This window comes from Camelus ferus, chromosome 21, assembly GCF_009834535.1.
Source record: "Camelus ferus isolate YT-003-E chromosome 21, BCGSAC_Cfer_1.0, whole genome shotgun sequence".
NCBI lineage: Eukaryota > Metazoa > Chordata > Mammalia > Artiodactyla > Camelidae > Camelus > Camelus ferus.
The window spans coordinates 259779-275543 of NC_045716.1; the positions used below are offsets into that span (position 1 = coordinate 259779).

The following is a 15765-nucleotide window of genomic DNA, read 5'->3' on the forward strand; positions in this document are numbered from 1 at the left end:
CACTGGGGACAGCTCCTTGGGGTGGGAAATAGGGCCCTCCATGTGGCTGCTGAGTAGCGACCTCCTGGGCACGTGGCTGAGAAGGTCGGAGGCTGCAGGAAAAGCAAAGGGCCTGAACTGCACCCAGTGTCCACCCAGGGCAGGAGCGGGGGAAACGGGCACACCCGCACGCCAGTCACCACTCCTGGGGCAGAGTCTCGCCGGGGTCAGAGGCGACTCTTGACTCACGAAAGCAGGTGAGACTTGGGCTCTGGGGCCCGACTGCCAGAGTCTGAATCTCAGCTCTGTCACCGTTAAGGGTGCCCTTGGACAAGTCACTTCACCTCTTATGTCTTAGTTTTCTTTACCATTTCTTCATCTCAGCGGCTTGCTGGATTAGGATGAAGTACCACGCAAGAAGCTCTCAGAGCCCTGCGTGGCACGCACAGCGCTGACTACTCCTGAGCTGCCATTAACTACTGCTCTCCCACGTTCCCAGCCCAGCACAAATACTCCTTCCTGCCATTAGTGTCTGAAGCCTCTTAAAATGGATTATAAAGAGAAACTTCCCCATCTTAAACAAATATTTGATCCAAGCTAATAGGTGAAGGGAGACCGTGTTAGAAGCTCTGTCCTAAAACCACACAAGAGCAAGGCCAGTCCTACAGGAAAGCTGACTCGCTCCTTTCTAGGGGTGGCCAGGAGTGGGTGAGGGCTGAAAGGGAATTGGGTCAGATTTCCTTCCCGGAACCCCCGCTCCCCTGACAGACTGCTGGAGGGGTGGCCCACTCATGCTGTAAGTGAGGAACTACTTTTAACAGTTTGGGATAGTTTAAAATTTAATGATTATAGAAGACAGCTAACAGATTTAGTCACAGATCTATCTTCTCTACATTGTAGCCATTATAACTTGGCCAGAAAATCTGTTTACTTATCCACCTTACTTTTCTCAAATGGTAAATTTCCCTGGGAAATGTCACGGCATAAAGTCTGAAGAGACAGTACATGCAGAGGAAAACAAACATAAGGGATCTGGAGTAGGGAGACACTGATTGGATTCCTTCTTCCACAAATACTAACTGTAACTTTGGGGGGGTCATCATGACTTCTCTGAGCCTGTTTGCTCATGTTACAGAATGGACAGATGCAGAGATGACCAAGTGTTGAAAACAGAAACAAGGATTTGGGGCAGTTATTGAAAATCTTTCAGGATGAAAAGGAAACTACACTCATCACCAATGAATGGTTTGGAAATCCAAGAGGAAATGTCGCTATAAAGAGAAACGGATATCCAGGAACTGAAAAAATACCAACAGGTGAAATTTGAAAACTTACTGGGTAGGCTTAATAGCAGACTGGACACAGGAGAAGAAACCATTACTGAATATAAAGCTGGATAAACAGAAATTAAGCAATCTGAATTACAGAAAGGGAGAAACCCTAAAAATAAAAGCCTCAGAGATCTGCTGGAAAGTCAAGGCCTAACATTTACCAAATGTACTGAAAGACGTACAATTACGAGTTTAAGAAGCTTAAGGAATCTCAAAGCAGGATAAATACGAACAGATACACAGAGGTACATGATAAAATATTGAAAACCAAAAAGTAAGGAAATGAATGCTTCCAGAGGAAAAGCACACTATGCATAAAGGATGACGAATTTCTCAGGAGCAGCGGAGGCCACGAGACAGTGGAGCTGTATCTTTGAAGTTCTGAAAGAAAAAAAAGAACTGTCAGCTTAGAACTCTACTCCCAGCAAAGTATCTTTAAAGAATGAAGGGGAAATAAAGACAAATGTAAGATAAGTGAAAAAATCAATGTGTGGTCACCAAACCTAGATGATAAGAAACACTAAGGGAGGTTCTTCAGGCCAAAGGAGAGGACACCAGATTAGAGACTGGACCATCCAGAAGGAATGAAAAGCACTGAAAAGGGGAAATATACAAACATATCAAAGACCATCCTTTTTTGTCTTAATTTCTTTAAAACACATAGGACTATTTAAAAAGCAAAAATTATAAAATGGTACTGAGGGTTTACAGCATTTGCTGACACGTCTGACAGATGCAATGAAGATGAACAGGACTGCAGTCAGACAACAGGCGCCTGGTCCTTTCTTGCAGTTCACGTGAAGTTGCAATGTTAACTCTGAGCGGACTGGGAAAAGTTAAGAATGTATATTGCAATCTGTATGTTGCAACATTAAAGATGCATGTTTAGCAGCCACTAAAAATATGTACAAATAGATACAGTTAAAGAGTCAACAGAGAAATTAAAATAGAATTTTAGAAAATATCCAATTAATCTCTCCTACCTCCTTAAAAAAGGCAAGAAGGAAAAAAATCGAAGACAAAAAAGAGTCCCTGGATGTAGCCAATAGAAACCACATGAAAACATGACTGAGCTAAATCCAACCATATAAATAATTACATTAACTATATGTGAACCACACATTCCAAATTAAAGGCCGAGACTGTCAGACTGCCTTGCTAGACAAGTCCCAGTTAAGAAGAGACACACATTAAATATAAAAACATCAAAATTACAATCAAAATTACTGATGTAAGTGAAAGCAAATATAAATAGAGAGATATATCATATTTGTGGATAAGAACACTCAATATTGATACAGGTTCTACCAAAATTGATCTACAGATTGAATGCAATTTCAGTCATAATCCCAAAAGGCCTCTTTTCTAGACACTGACAAACTAATTTCTAAAATTTGTATAGGAATGCAAAGGATTCCAGTATAGAATATTTAAAACAATTCTGGAGAAACAACAACAACAAAGTTGAAGTCTTAAGACTTCAAAACTTACAATAAAGCTAGAGTAATCCCATCAGTGTGGCACCGCGGTGACAGGTGAACAGGCCAGAGTCACAGGACAGAGAGCCCAGCAATAAACCCAGGCTTACCAGCTCACTTGATTTTGACCTCATGCCTTTCTAGGCACCAAAATCAATCAAACGGGAAATAAACATCTTTTCAACAAGTGATGTGGGAGCATTCAGATATCCCTATGGTTCAAAGAAAAACCTCACTCCTTACTTTACATAACATACAAAACTGGGGAGAGAGGGTACAGCTCAGGGGCAGAGCGTATGCTTAGCATGCACGAGGTCCTGGGGTCAATTCGTTAAGATACATAAGTAAATCAATAAACCTAATTACCCCCCCATAACATATAAAAGTAATGAGACAGATCACAGTTCTAAATGTAAATCTAAATCCATGAAGCACGCTGGGGAACATTATTGGTGTAATGTGGGGGCAAGAAAAAATTTCTTAGACAAGATACACAAAGTAACTGCCATTCAGAAAAACGACAACACTGATAAGATAGACTTTATCAGAATTAAAAAACTCTATTCATATTCATAAAGACTATAATTAGGCCAACTACAGACTGGGAGAAATTATTTCCAAAACATATATCTACCAAAAGGACTTGTAACCAGGACATATGAAGAATTTTTACAACTCAGTAATAAAGGGACAAAAAATACATGAAACAATGTGGGTAAAAGATAGGAACAGAGACTCAACAAAAATATACGGCTGACCCACGAACAACGTGGGGGTTGGGGCGCTGACCCCTACCCAGTTGGAAATACTTGCATAACGTTACAGTCCCTCTCTGTATGCCTTTCTGTGTCCTCAGATTCAACCCACCCTGGACTGTGTGGTACCGTAACTGTACTGACTGAAAAAAATCCACATAAAATGGCCCCACACAGTTCAAATCCATGTTGTTCAAGGGTCAACTGTACACTCAGCCCATGAGCACAAGCAAAATTGCTCAACATCATTAATCATCAGGAAGATGCAAATTAAAACCATGATGAAATACCCACCAGAGTAAAACCACGGAGACTTCCAACACCAAGTGTTGGCAGAGACGTGGAGCAGCTGGAACTCCCCTGTACCACTGACGGGACGAAAAACAGCACAGCCCTCAGAGAACAGGTGTGGCAGTGTCTTCTAAAACTAAACAAGCTACTTTCTGATTCGGCAGTTCCACTCCTAGGTATCAGCTCCAAAGAAATGAAAACATATGTTCACAAAAAGACTTGTACAAAAATGTTCACTGTAGCTTATTCAAAATAGTAAAAGAGCAGATACAGTTTAAAAACAAAGGGGTAAATGGTAGCATGTTTACAGATGATGCTTAATACCGGGAAGGTATCAGAATCTTGAGGAAGAAGAAGGCATAGTTAAAAAAATCTCACCAGGTGACTCTGATATGTACACCACCTAGAAAGACATTCCATGTTAGAAAAAAACCAACTTACAAATGAGCCTTTGGAACATAACTTGTATGAAAGTACTTTCTGATGTACAGTCAGCAGTTGCCCATCAGGACACATTTCGAACACAGCTCTATTCTGGGGATGTCAGAGCAGGCTTGCAGGTGCGGGGGGGGGGGGGGGGGGGGGCGCGGGAGGTGTGGTTCCCTCACACATTTAGCCCAGAAGCAAAGGAGTGCACTGGTACCACTTTGGTGTGACTTAACGTGGTTTTCTTGGGCACCATATTTCCCTTTCCAAATGTAATTTCATTTGACCAACGTGAGCACTTGTTCACAAGTGCCAAGTCCACAAAAGCTGCTAGTGTCCTAGGGCTTAAATGTGTGGTCAGAGGAAGGTAGAATTTGTTACCATTACCTGTGGTTTGCTGGCAGATAATCAAGAACTGACTGTAACTGTTCATCAGAGTAGCTTCCAGCTCTGAGGTTCCCAAATGTAATGTGCTAGGAAATCATTTACAGTTAATAAAGTTCCTACCACAGTATAGAAATATTGTTAAAATCTTGACCTTTTCCCCCAAGACTATCTAAAATACTAAATAATTCAGAATAATGCATGTTCATACAAAGAAGAGTAAACCGTAGCTGAAATGTGATTAGCATCTATAGGAAGGCAAAACAAAGTGAGTGAATATGGGCTCAACTCACAGTTTTATTTGTGAAAGATATTAATTCTTTTTCAAATACTTGAACAATTTACGCCTTCATAAGTGTTCCTGAAGAACTTACGTCTTCGTGTGCCAGCATAAGAAACTGTTGAAAACTTATTACTACACAAAATTTAAACACTTGCCAATTTTAAGAGATGGTCTCAATGGACGTGGACCCTCTCGATCTGAGTTAACAATAACTTGAGAGGAAACAGAGGCTAGAGCTGCATTTCCCTAGCTGCGCCACCCCCTGCCCCGGCCAAACGCAGACTGCGCACTCTCCTCGCTGACTTACGCTCAGAGGACGGAGTTTCACCTCCAGTTGTGAAACTATTATACACGCGTCTCCAAATTCCCCTTGGTGCCTCTGCCCCCAAGGATTCTGCTGTGCTTCCCCTTCCTCATGTTTGAGAGTCTTGATGTAAGAGGACAAAATTAAGTTTTACTGACAAAGTACAGGATGTTAATGTCATTGTCCATGCTTCCTAGAAAAGAGACATTGCTGTTTCGGAATCAGCGGGGTGGGGACAGCGTCCAAACGTTCCCCAGAGCCGAGCGCTGCAGGCAGAGTTGCCCATGCGCCTGCTCCCCGGTTTCCAGCCGCAGCAGAGACAGGTGGCGGCCACTGTCAACAGACAGGTAGAAATGAACTGCCCTGGACAGAGGGCCCTCTGGGGGCCCTGGCTCCTGACCACCTGCTCACAGCCCATGGCTCAGGTGAGGAAGCAGGGCTGGGGAGACCCCCAGAAGCCAAAGTTACCCACCACCAGGAGCACCTCCCTCTACAGATGATCCTCTTTAATGTGAAAGAGAAAAGGAGTCTGACAAACAGAAGTTTTCACTTTTAACAAAGTCATAAGTCTGTTCTGAATATCAAAGGATTCCTGTTTGTGCTGTCAATACTGTGCTTAGATATGATGGTTGGATAGTTATAATATTACAGATTTATCTCTGTGTCACTGAAGATACAGCAATTGCTCTCAACTCCAGGAAATGGGAGGCAGTGATGTGAACAGAATCCTGCTGTAATTTAAAAGCTGAGATATTGTCAGCAACATGAATGACTCAGCTCTTCTGATTTCCAAAAAGTATACTTACTGTGCTTCCCTCTCATCAAAAATCATAACTTTGAGTTATTTTCTTGAATGCTTACACCTGACTTTTATATTATGTGAATATTTTTAGTGTTCTTGTTGTAGGACTAAAAAATTCTGAGAAATTAGCCTAACTCATGAGATTATTCCCCCAACTTTTCTAAGTAATTTATTATAGTTCCTGTTAAAAGGAAAATAAAATTTAATCAGGGGCCAGTTCTTCTGTAATTTTCAGGGAGACTTATGCATTCTGCTCCAGTGACTCCAGCTATTTCTGCAAAACTGAGAGACCCGGCCAAACACTGATCAGTCGTTGTGGTGCCAGTTACATCCTTTTGTGTATAAGCAACAATCTCCAACAGCAACTATTGCAAATAAAGATGCACTGAGAGGAAAACAAAATTGCAAAAGAAGCGTTGTTTGCTTTCAACTTTCATGATAATTCAAAGTCCAGGAGAGAGAGCAGCAGTATTCTTAATGCTGTGCCCGGACAGATCTCGAACCTACTGTAATTAATCAGTAGAAGTACTGCCTGTTTTCCTGTAATACCCCATATGTATGAAAATGTGAATGCCACATCCATCTCTTGTAAATAATTTTATAGTAGTTTTTAACTCAAATTTTAAAAAATCTTTATAATACAGAGAAATATAAAATGATGCAAAGTCAAACAAAGAAGCATTTGGCCTATAATACTGCCTATTGGCTTAGTGGCTCTTCATACTTACTAGCATAAAAATCATTAGGATGCTGTCATCTTAGTTTTTTTTTTTACACATGAATAAAATTCCTGTTAAAACACACACGTACACTTAGAGCTCTAACCACAGTGATGAACAGTGAAATAAAAAGACTTTCTGTAAAAACATTAATTCTAAAAGGTTGTATGTTTGCAAGCAAATGTGCTTACCAGAACCAAACTGAAAACTTGGTAGGGAAAACTGCCTCTGCACACATGGATGCTGAGGACACGGGCTGCACGGACCTTGTACACCCCATTCAAAGGACCAGCTCGCCCCCTCTTCAGAGAGCGAGCAAAGGAACTTGCTACTTGTTTTCACTCCCAGGAAAGCCTTGTCTGAATTTCTCATCCGGCCTCTTAGCAACTTCTGTTGCTTAAGGAGACTAAGAACCCTGGTCAGGAGCAAGTTCACGGCTCCCCTTTATTCCCCGCTTTCATGCCATTTCCCATTACAGTTGCCACTGTCATTGCTGGAAAACATGATTTACATATTTTAATGCATTTTAATCTTCTTCCCCCTAAACTGAACTATACAAGGGCAGGGAGTATATTTGTTTTATGTACTAAGAGAATACCCAGTGTTTTCCCGTAAAACCTCAGTGCTTAGAAGTTCTTAAATGTGAACCAAAGTGGTCTCCCCTCTAGAGTCTGGCTCTGCTTTTTGACAGCCACTTGGAGGCAGCTCTTGAGCCCTGCAAGGAAGTTCTTAGTTCCAAGCCCAGTGGGCAGGGTGAACGCTCCCCGGTTCCCTCCAGCCACCTCCTAGCACCTTGGGGATCAGCAAGCAATGGCTGGAACCCACTCTGGACTCTGTGAACAAGTCTTACTATTGGAGATCAGATTTCTGCCCCTCAGGAAATGAACTTTCCATCTTTCAGAAGATGCCAAACTTCGCTGGGGAGAAGATTCTGGTCTATTTCCAGTCTGTCTCTCTGAGGATACACCCCATGTGGAAACGCTAATGAGGATGAACACGACACTGTTTAATTATAGCCCAGCAAGTCATTTATAATTACCTCTTCATCTAATGCTTCTGGGGAGGAAGGAGTGAACTATGTTCCCTTTAGAGGTGAGTGAACTCTTTCTGGCTCCTTATTGCAGTAGGAGCTGTAATTTCCCAAGTGTGACGCTTGCAGCAAAACAGTTCAATTATAATCCAAACACAGGCAATTTACTTACTGGTAGGATGGGTGCCCTTGGTTCATACTTAAGAGGACTCAAACATCAGATGGAGTCGTCTCTGGTGCCGATCTGGTCTTCCTGCTCCTTCAGTTCCAATCTATGGGGCCTTGGAGAGTGCAGTGTGGTGCTCTGAGAACACGGCTCAGCGCATCTGCGGTCACAGCCAGGCCTGTATCTCCACGGAGGCCGGCGCAGAGGAGTCCTGGGAGACCGGTGCTGTGGATGAGCAGGGCAGGAGGAAGTCTAGGGGGCACAGGCCTTTTGGCAAAAAATGACACATATCAGAAAAATGCCTTATGGCAAGATTTGGGGCTGGGGACTCAAAGGTCATTGATCCAGCGTTTTCTGTCAACATCTGTGACATAGTCTCTCCCTAGGGAAAAATGTGTTCAACACACCGCATATGGCTGCCTGGAAAAGGGGTAGTTTTCACAGAGCCCAGGAGCCCATGGGGCAAAGCACTCAGCTTCCCTGCAAAGTGGCCTTTGGCGTTGCTGGGGATAGCGCCGGAGAGCTTTCTCCCTTCTCTCTGGGCAGAAAAGCCAGATGACAAACGCAGTGATAGAAAGAGTGCAGGCACGACGGTTAGGGTTGCAGGGACATGGACGGAGGTGGCTTTGGCCAGGCGGGGAATCGCGCCTGAGGGTTTCTCTGATGGAACCTCCCCTGCAGCTGCCTTGCTATCAAGGAAGACCCTCTCCCTCCAGAAGCCTGGGATTTGGGTCAAAGGGATGGGAGTCGAAGAAGCAGGAGCTGGGTGAAGGCTAAGGCGGAACCGTCTATAGTGAGCACGCTGTCACCTTGGCTCCTCCCCACGACCTGGCCACACCCAGGGGCGGGGCCGAGCCACGAGCCCCTCCCATGCTGGCTTCTGCGGGGTTTGCAGCTTCCAGAAGCAGCAGGGCCCTGCTGGTTTCTCACCTCCCCCCCAGCTTCCGGCGTCCCCTGGTATCTTGTTAAGGGGTGGGGGACGGCTTGCACTTACATTTATTTGTTTCTTGCTTTTCGTTTTGGGAGATTGCCTGACACTGGGAATAATGCGCAGATATTTGACGATGTGCTGTGAGTTTCCTTTCTTAGCAGAAAGTCCTCCGCTCAGAACACCCCATCTCGCCCCAGTGTAAGGCTCCATTTTAGCGCCGTATTTACACAGCAAGTGTCTGGTCCTCGGGTGGGAACTGTGACCACATTCCCCCGCGATGCCGTCACGTGGTTCTCCGCAGGGCCTGGGAATGAACTGAAGATGACCCTCCCCGGACACTCAGCCAAGGTGCTTATCAGAGACTCTTCTCTGTGCGTTGAGGGAAGTGAGTTCAAGTGAGCCTGAAAGCACGGTGGGTGGGAGGGGTCCAAACCCACTGGTTTGTGCTTCAGACTTTTCAGACTTTGCTTTCTCTGGAGCATGAAGAAAAAGCAGGCAGTAATCCCCTCTCTCAGCTAAGGACGCAGGCCTCCATCACATTCCCTCACGTGTCCGCCTGCTAGGGAACAACGGGTGGTGAAATGACAGGTGTTTCAATTGTGAGTACTAATATTTTTAGCCATTTCATTCTCTATGAACAAAGTAGAAAAATCAGAGCGAATTCTTCTTGAAAGTAAATCTAGAGGAGTGGTGAGCTTTCTCCTCAGTTTTTGTGTGCCAATGAGAGGCAGAGACTGCTAATCCCTCCTCTTTTCCTTGGTGCCAGAATTCCAACTGTGTTCTACGGATCCAAGTACCGAGTTAAGAGAGTACAGCTTCCAGTTTCCTTGAGACTAAGTCCTGGCCAATGAATGAGCTGTCAGCTGAAGTCTGGTGTGGTACTTCCTAGAAGGCTTCTTGAAGGGAGTTGACTCTACCAGGGAGTTTTTGCAACATCAGCTCTCTGCCTTCTTATAGCCTGCAATCGGGACACAATGGCTGGTGTGACAGCATCCACCTTGTGGTGTGAGGTGATGTTGAGACTGGAAGTTCCATGTTAGGTTAATAAAGCAGAACATAGGGGGTCTGGGATCCTGAAGATCATGGTACCACCAAACAGTCCTTCCTTTGGACTTTTGCATGAAAATATAATGAATAAACATCTATCTTGTTTAAGCCTTAGATTAAAAAAAATATTTTATTTCCATTCTGGATGCCATTTGGTCCTTTAAAGGATCAAGTTGTCTGTGAGTGATCCCTATGTAATCTGTTCAGATAATGACTTCATCTGATTACAACTAGTCTTTTTACTAATGCTACTCTGGCCTGGGGGAGTTAGCAGTGCTGTTTTATTGGCAGTAACCAGTCCACTCATTCTAGATAAGCTGAAAATAGCCTTTTGGTTGTTCCTGGCTGTGATCTGTCACTTTCTGGTCCAGCCCTAACCAGGAGGGAGAGCTTCCTACAAAAGGAATGCCAGCGACCTTTGTGCCTCTCATTTTCTTTTAAGACTCTTGACTTAATTTCTTCACTTGCCAAAAACTAGGTACCCTTTGTCATCCATGCATCTCAATATTTCTAGCAAGAATAATAAAGCCAAAACTATAAAAGGCCATGTCAGTATATTTGACAGTAGTGATAGGAAATTCTACTAGTCCTGAGTATTTATCCATGACTGTGGTGACACAGCTCATGGGTCAGCAAATTTCTTCTCTAAAGAGCCCAGAGAGTAGATATTTTAGGCTTTGAAGGTCACACGTTCTTTGTCACAGCTACTCAGTTCTGCCATTGTAGCTTGAGAGAAGTCATATTCAGTTATATGAACAAATGATTGCATTCCAATGAAACTTTATTTGTAAAAACAGGTTACAGGGCCGGATTTGATCCCAGACTGTAGTATGCCAACTCCTGATCTAAAGGAAAGAATTTGAAGCAAGGGGTCGAGTGAATTTTATGGGTGCCTCTTGCTGACTGAAAAAAGACACTGGTGGAATGACAGGTAGAGGGTGTGTGGCTGCTGCTGCGATGATGGAGGTTGTCCATGTAGAGGCTGGGATGCGCTCTGATTCTGTGCAGTGTTGTGACTCCAGGCGGCTGTTGGACCCCAGCAGTGACGAGCATCTGCCATGAGTGGGCAACAGAAGACTTTTTTTGGAGGAGGGTAATAAACAAGCAAAGAAATTTGTGTTTCTTCTGAAAAGAAGAGTAAGAGCTTTTGCAAATCAGAGTATGACTCAGCCAGAACCTGAGCCTCTGTCAGGTCGAACAGGTGTCCAGGCGACGTCCGCATGCTTGAGACCTGTGTGTCAGCACAGTGGGGGCTGACAGAGCCCTTCCTGTGGCAGCTCCGGGGCCCGTAGCTTCTCCCACAAGCTGAATATGGGGGGGGAACTGCACAGTTGGGAACAAATCCTTCCTCTGCAGTAAGGTGACCATGTCCTGGCTTGTCTGGGACTGAGGAAGTTCCCGGATGTGAGAATTCCAGAGCCAAAGCTGGGAAGTCCTGGGCAAACCAGGGCATCCTGACCACCCTACTCTGGAATAAACAACCGACCATTCTTGAGGGCCCCCCTCTTGATCCTAAACCCCAATGGGGACGTGGGAGTCAAGGGAAAAATGATTCTAGTCAAATACACATCCTCATGGTACTATTGGAAAAGAAGTCCCAATATGTCTCCTGGAAAACACTCCAGCCTGAAAGTCAGAGGGCCTTTTTCTCATCTCGGCCTCCACTTCTAGCCTACTGTGGGACCCTGGGCAGTTTGCCTTAACATCCTGGCCCTTGTTTCCTCCACCAACAAAATGAGGAAGGAAGGTGAATTTGGTCATTTTTAAAGGTCTTTTTAATTCTCAAATTCTAGATCCAGGTGGCTTCTGCTGTTGCCGTCTGTGACTTTGTGCACCTGTAGTCAGAAACAGGTCATTTTCTTGTACGCCCTAATTTCTTTAGGTTTGGGTGCACGTCTGTTGTGACTATCAAGAAGTAAAAAGATGAATTTAATGATACAACTCTGTTAGATCTGATGGTCTATGAAAAGTCATAGCAAGATCGCGTTGGCCATGGATGAGTGAATGACTGTGGAAAAACCTATGGTGAGCCGTTTGTGCTTCCTTTTTGTTGACTCTTTTACAAACAGCAAGACTGAAATTATCCCTCTCTGGAGGTCTAGCTTACTAACAGCCTGCAGTAAGTAAGGCTTAATCCATAGAGTACTTTGTGTTACATTTCCAGCCTTGTTGCTTATACGTATCAGGCTTCTGCTGTGAGGCTGCCTGGGGTAAGAGCTGCTGAGATACCGAAAGCAGCCCAGATAGTTACTCATCTCAAGGAATTTATCTGAGAAGGAGCTGAGTTTTACACACATGGCAGATAGAGAGGATAGAAAAGTACATGAAAAGTACAAAAGGAGATATTCAAGAAAAAGCAAAAATGTGTAGGCTATGAATTTGCTTTTTTGTTTAGTCCTTCTGTGAGGACTGAACGCATCCTGTCTTTTCAGGGACAACAATATTGTTTTCAAATACTCTGCCCCTTTGTCCCTACCGAAATACCCCAAGCATAGCAGCATTTTGATAGCACAGTAGCATTCAAGCTACAATTTCATCGCTTCCCATACCCGGAAGTAGTACAGAGCCTTCTGTCAGGTTGTGTTCTCATTTTTGGTACTGAAACACGGACTTGATTAAGAGCAGAAGCGATCAGTATTGGCAAAAGTGATAGGCGTGTCTTCAAGGGATAAGTAAGACTTAGATTTAGAGAGTGTGAGACCTGGGCGAAGTTTCAGAAATTACGTAGCCCAGCCCGTCTCTGTACAGGCCGGGGAGATGCATGGACCTGTCCAGGCGTAATTCTAAGGAGGAGCAGAGCCGAGGGTGGAAAGCAAGGCTCTTGACTTTTGATACAGGGCTTCCACTGTGTGTGGACAGGCCATCCCCAGGATGGGCTGCTGTCATTCAGTCAATGTATGGTGACTCTGGGCTTACTCCCCTCCTGGTAGGATGAATGGTGGGCACACAGCCTTGTCCTTTTCATAAATAATGACAACATGTAACAGTACATGCTAAGGATCTACATGGGACATATCTGGAAGATCAAGAGGTGGGAATGAGTGGTGTTTGGAAGTGAAAGGATATATAGTGGGGAGGCCAGCGAGTAGAGAAGAGTGGATGGTGACTGCAGACAATGTCAGCTGGAATGGAGAAGCCTTACTGGAATCCAGGACGAGGAACTGGGGCTGGACTGCCAAGGCAGGGTGGCGAGGCCGACTAGCACAGATGGAGTCAAAGTGTCTGGGCTTAAATCCTGGTTCTGACTTTGGTTTTCAGATATACTTTGCTTATCCGTCAAAAAGGTATGATAGAGGTATCCTTCTAAAGGAGGATCTGATGAAAAACTCTATGATACGGCGTGATGCTTGGCACGTAGGAAGACTCAGTGTTTATGATCATTATGGTTATGATTGTGATTATTAAGTAGTGGTAGGATTTTATCCTTGAGCAAAGGATTTCTTATGACAAAAATCAGCATGTCTTGGAAAGAGATGCCTAAAAACAAGCCCAGTGTTTCCTAAGAGGCAGTTGGTGTGATCCTTAAGAAGAAACGGTATGAAATGTACCAACCTGAAGATTCTGTAAACAACCAGAGTGGAGACTAGGTCCCCCCAGCAACATGGATGAGACGGCTGAGTAACACCAGGTGACGTGGAGGGAATGATACAGGGCAAGGGGAGTGGAATTAGAGTTTGGTGAGAGAATGGGGCTTCCACATGGGCCAGCAGGACCAACCCATACAACATTGCAAAGGACATGGATGCCAAGCAAGGAAGATGAATATTCATGAGGGTTTGGGGCAAACAGTCAAGCAGATTCTGGGATTAGAAGATTAAAAGATGACGTGACCCACTGCGGAAGCCAAGTTCTGAAGTCTGAGCGTGTGGGCTTGCAGTCACTCACTCACAAAATCTTTGGCAGCTCTTAGGAATCTAGAGGTTCCCCCAAATCTAGTGTGCCTGTGACCTCCTGTGGTTCTTGTTAGACACGTGGGTTCTGGATTCCAATCCTGCAGCTCCATGGTGAGATACGGGAGTTTGTGCCATAAGAAACCCCCCAGGTGGATCTGATGTAGGCATTTGTTGGACCATCTCCAGAATATGGGTAATGATATCACAGCACCCTACCTGTTGCGGGTTGCGTTGTGTCTCTCCAAAAGATATGTTCAGATCCTAACTCCTGGTGTCTGTGAATGTGACCTTACCAGAAAACAGAGTCATTGAAGATGTAATCAATTTCAGACAAGGTCATACTGGATTAGAGTTGGTCCCAGTACGATGATTTGTGTCCTTATAGGAAGGGGAGAAGCCGCATAGACAGAAGGTGGCCACATGACGATGGAAGCAGAGACTGGAGTGATACGTCTCTGAGCCAAGGGTAGTCAAGGATTGCCTGCAAGGACCAGATGCTAGAAGAGGCAAGAAAGTCTCCTCCCCAGAGCCTACAGAGAAAGGGTGGTCCTGCTGGCATCTTGATTTCAGGTTCTGTCCTCCAAAGCTGCAAGACAATAGATTTCTCTCAGTTTCTGGTGCTTTGTTATGGCCACCCGAAGAACTGAATACAGTAACTCAAGGGTTGTCAAAAGAATCAACTGAGTTGTTACAATGTAAATTGGTACATTATAGCTAATTTTTTTAAAGAATCCAGAAAGCATTTGTTTCATTATTTGTCATACATGTCCACTGTTACCATGGGTATTTCCCTAAGGTAAAAATGAATTTAGGGATTTTGCAATATATTGTAAGAGGGGCTTAGGGAGAATGACAGCAGTTTTGAAAGAACATTGGACTAGGCATCCAAATTCTAGTCTTAGGTCTGCCATCCACTGACCTCTGACCATGGGCACGTGAGTCAGTGGTCAGACTGCCACATCTCAGTTTACCTGTGGAGATGAGGAAATGCCCTCCTTCCAGGGCTGTTGGAAGTTCAACTGATTTAGTGAATCTAGAAAAGCTGTTAATAAACTCTGAGATGCTATGTAAATGGAAGCGATTATTGCATTGTCTTTTTTTTAAGTTTTCAATAGGATTGTACTTGGAAGCTTACTGAAGGACTTACTCTCAGAATAACACTTGATCTGAGTCTTACAAATCATGGCTCCTTCAGAAGAGGAGAAATTTCAGAGTAGGTGGATTGCACCTGGGTTCTGTGAGTGATGGGGAGAGAAAGTGTTTTTGGTGAAGGGGCTTTTGTGCCCTTGAGGGGAGGGGTTTTGGAGACAGCGTGGTGTCTGTCTCTAAGATCTGTGAGTGGGTCTCAGAGCACAGGCAGAAGCAGAAATGACAGGGGGTGGGGGATGTCACATGCCAGCTCTGTGAGATGTTCAGGCCGGTGTGCCAGGAAGTGGCGCTGAGGGGCAAGGGACCCACCTACTCCAGCAGGGTGGCTATGGCATAACGTGTCATGGGCGTGCAGCAGTTCGGGGGTGGCCCTCAGGAAGCAGAGCCTGGGACAGTGGCACAGGAAATGTGCTCACAGTCCAGCCCATGAGTGTCCAACCAACCACGGGTCTGGGGGAAGGACAGGAGACAAAGTGAATGGCACCGAGACGGAAAGCCTTGTCCAGCGACACTGGTCCAGAGATACCTTGCTAGAAAAGGTTGAAATCTGGGGCAGAGTGTAAAATGGGGAGTGAGGGAGAGTGGGCCAGGGGAGGCCGTGTCTGGTGAAACTGCTCTGTCTGCGCCCACTGGCTGTGGCTGAACTGTGCCCGCAGAAATCTGCCTGTTGAAGCCCTGAGCCCAGGGGACCTCAGACTGTGACTGCATTTGGGGAGAGGGCCTTTAGAGCAGTGATTAAGGTAGAATGAGGTCATCAGAGTAGGTCACCATCTGACTGGTTTTCTCAGGAGAAGAGG

The 15765-nt window shown here is 44.8% G+C and overlaps 2 long non-coding RNA genes across 3 annotated transcripts in view; one reads left to right on the forward strand and one right to left on the reverse strand.

Moving 5' to 3' along the window:
- LOC116656672 overlaps positions 1-15765 on the forward strand; it is an 80183-nt gene that overhangs the window by 16765 nt on the left and 47653 nt on the right. For both annotated transcript variants that reach the window (XR_004313809.1, XR_004313810.1), the window contains exon 3: positions 7654-7844. This is a non-coding gene — a long non-coding RNA (uncharacterized LOC116656672). The remainder of the gene's footprint in view (positions 1-7653; positions 7845-15765) is intronic.
- Positions 1151-13569, reverse strand: LOC116658616. Its single transcript, XR_004313812.1, has 3 exons — positions 13560-13569; positions 12342-12346; positions 1151-1309 (listed from the first exon to the last, which is right to left on the reverse strand). It is a non-coding gene; the product is annotated as an uncharacterized LOC116658616 (long non-coding RNA).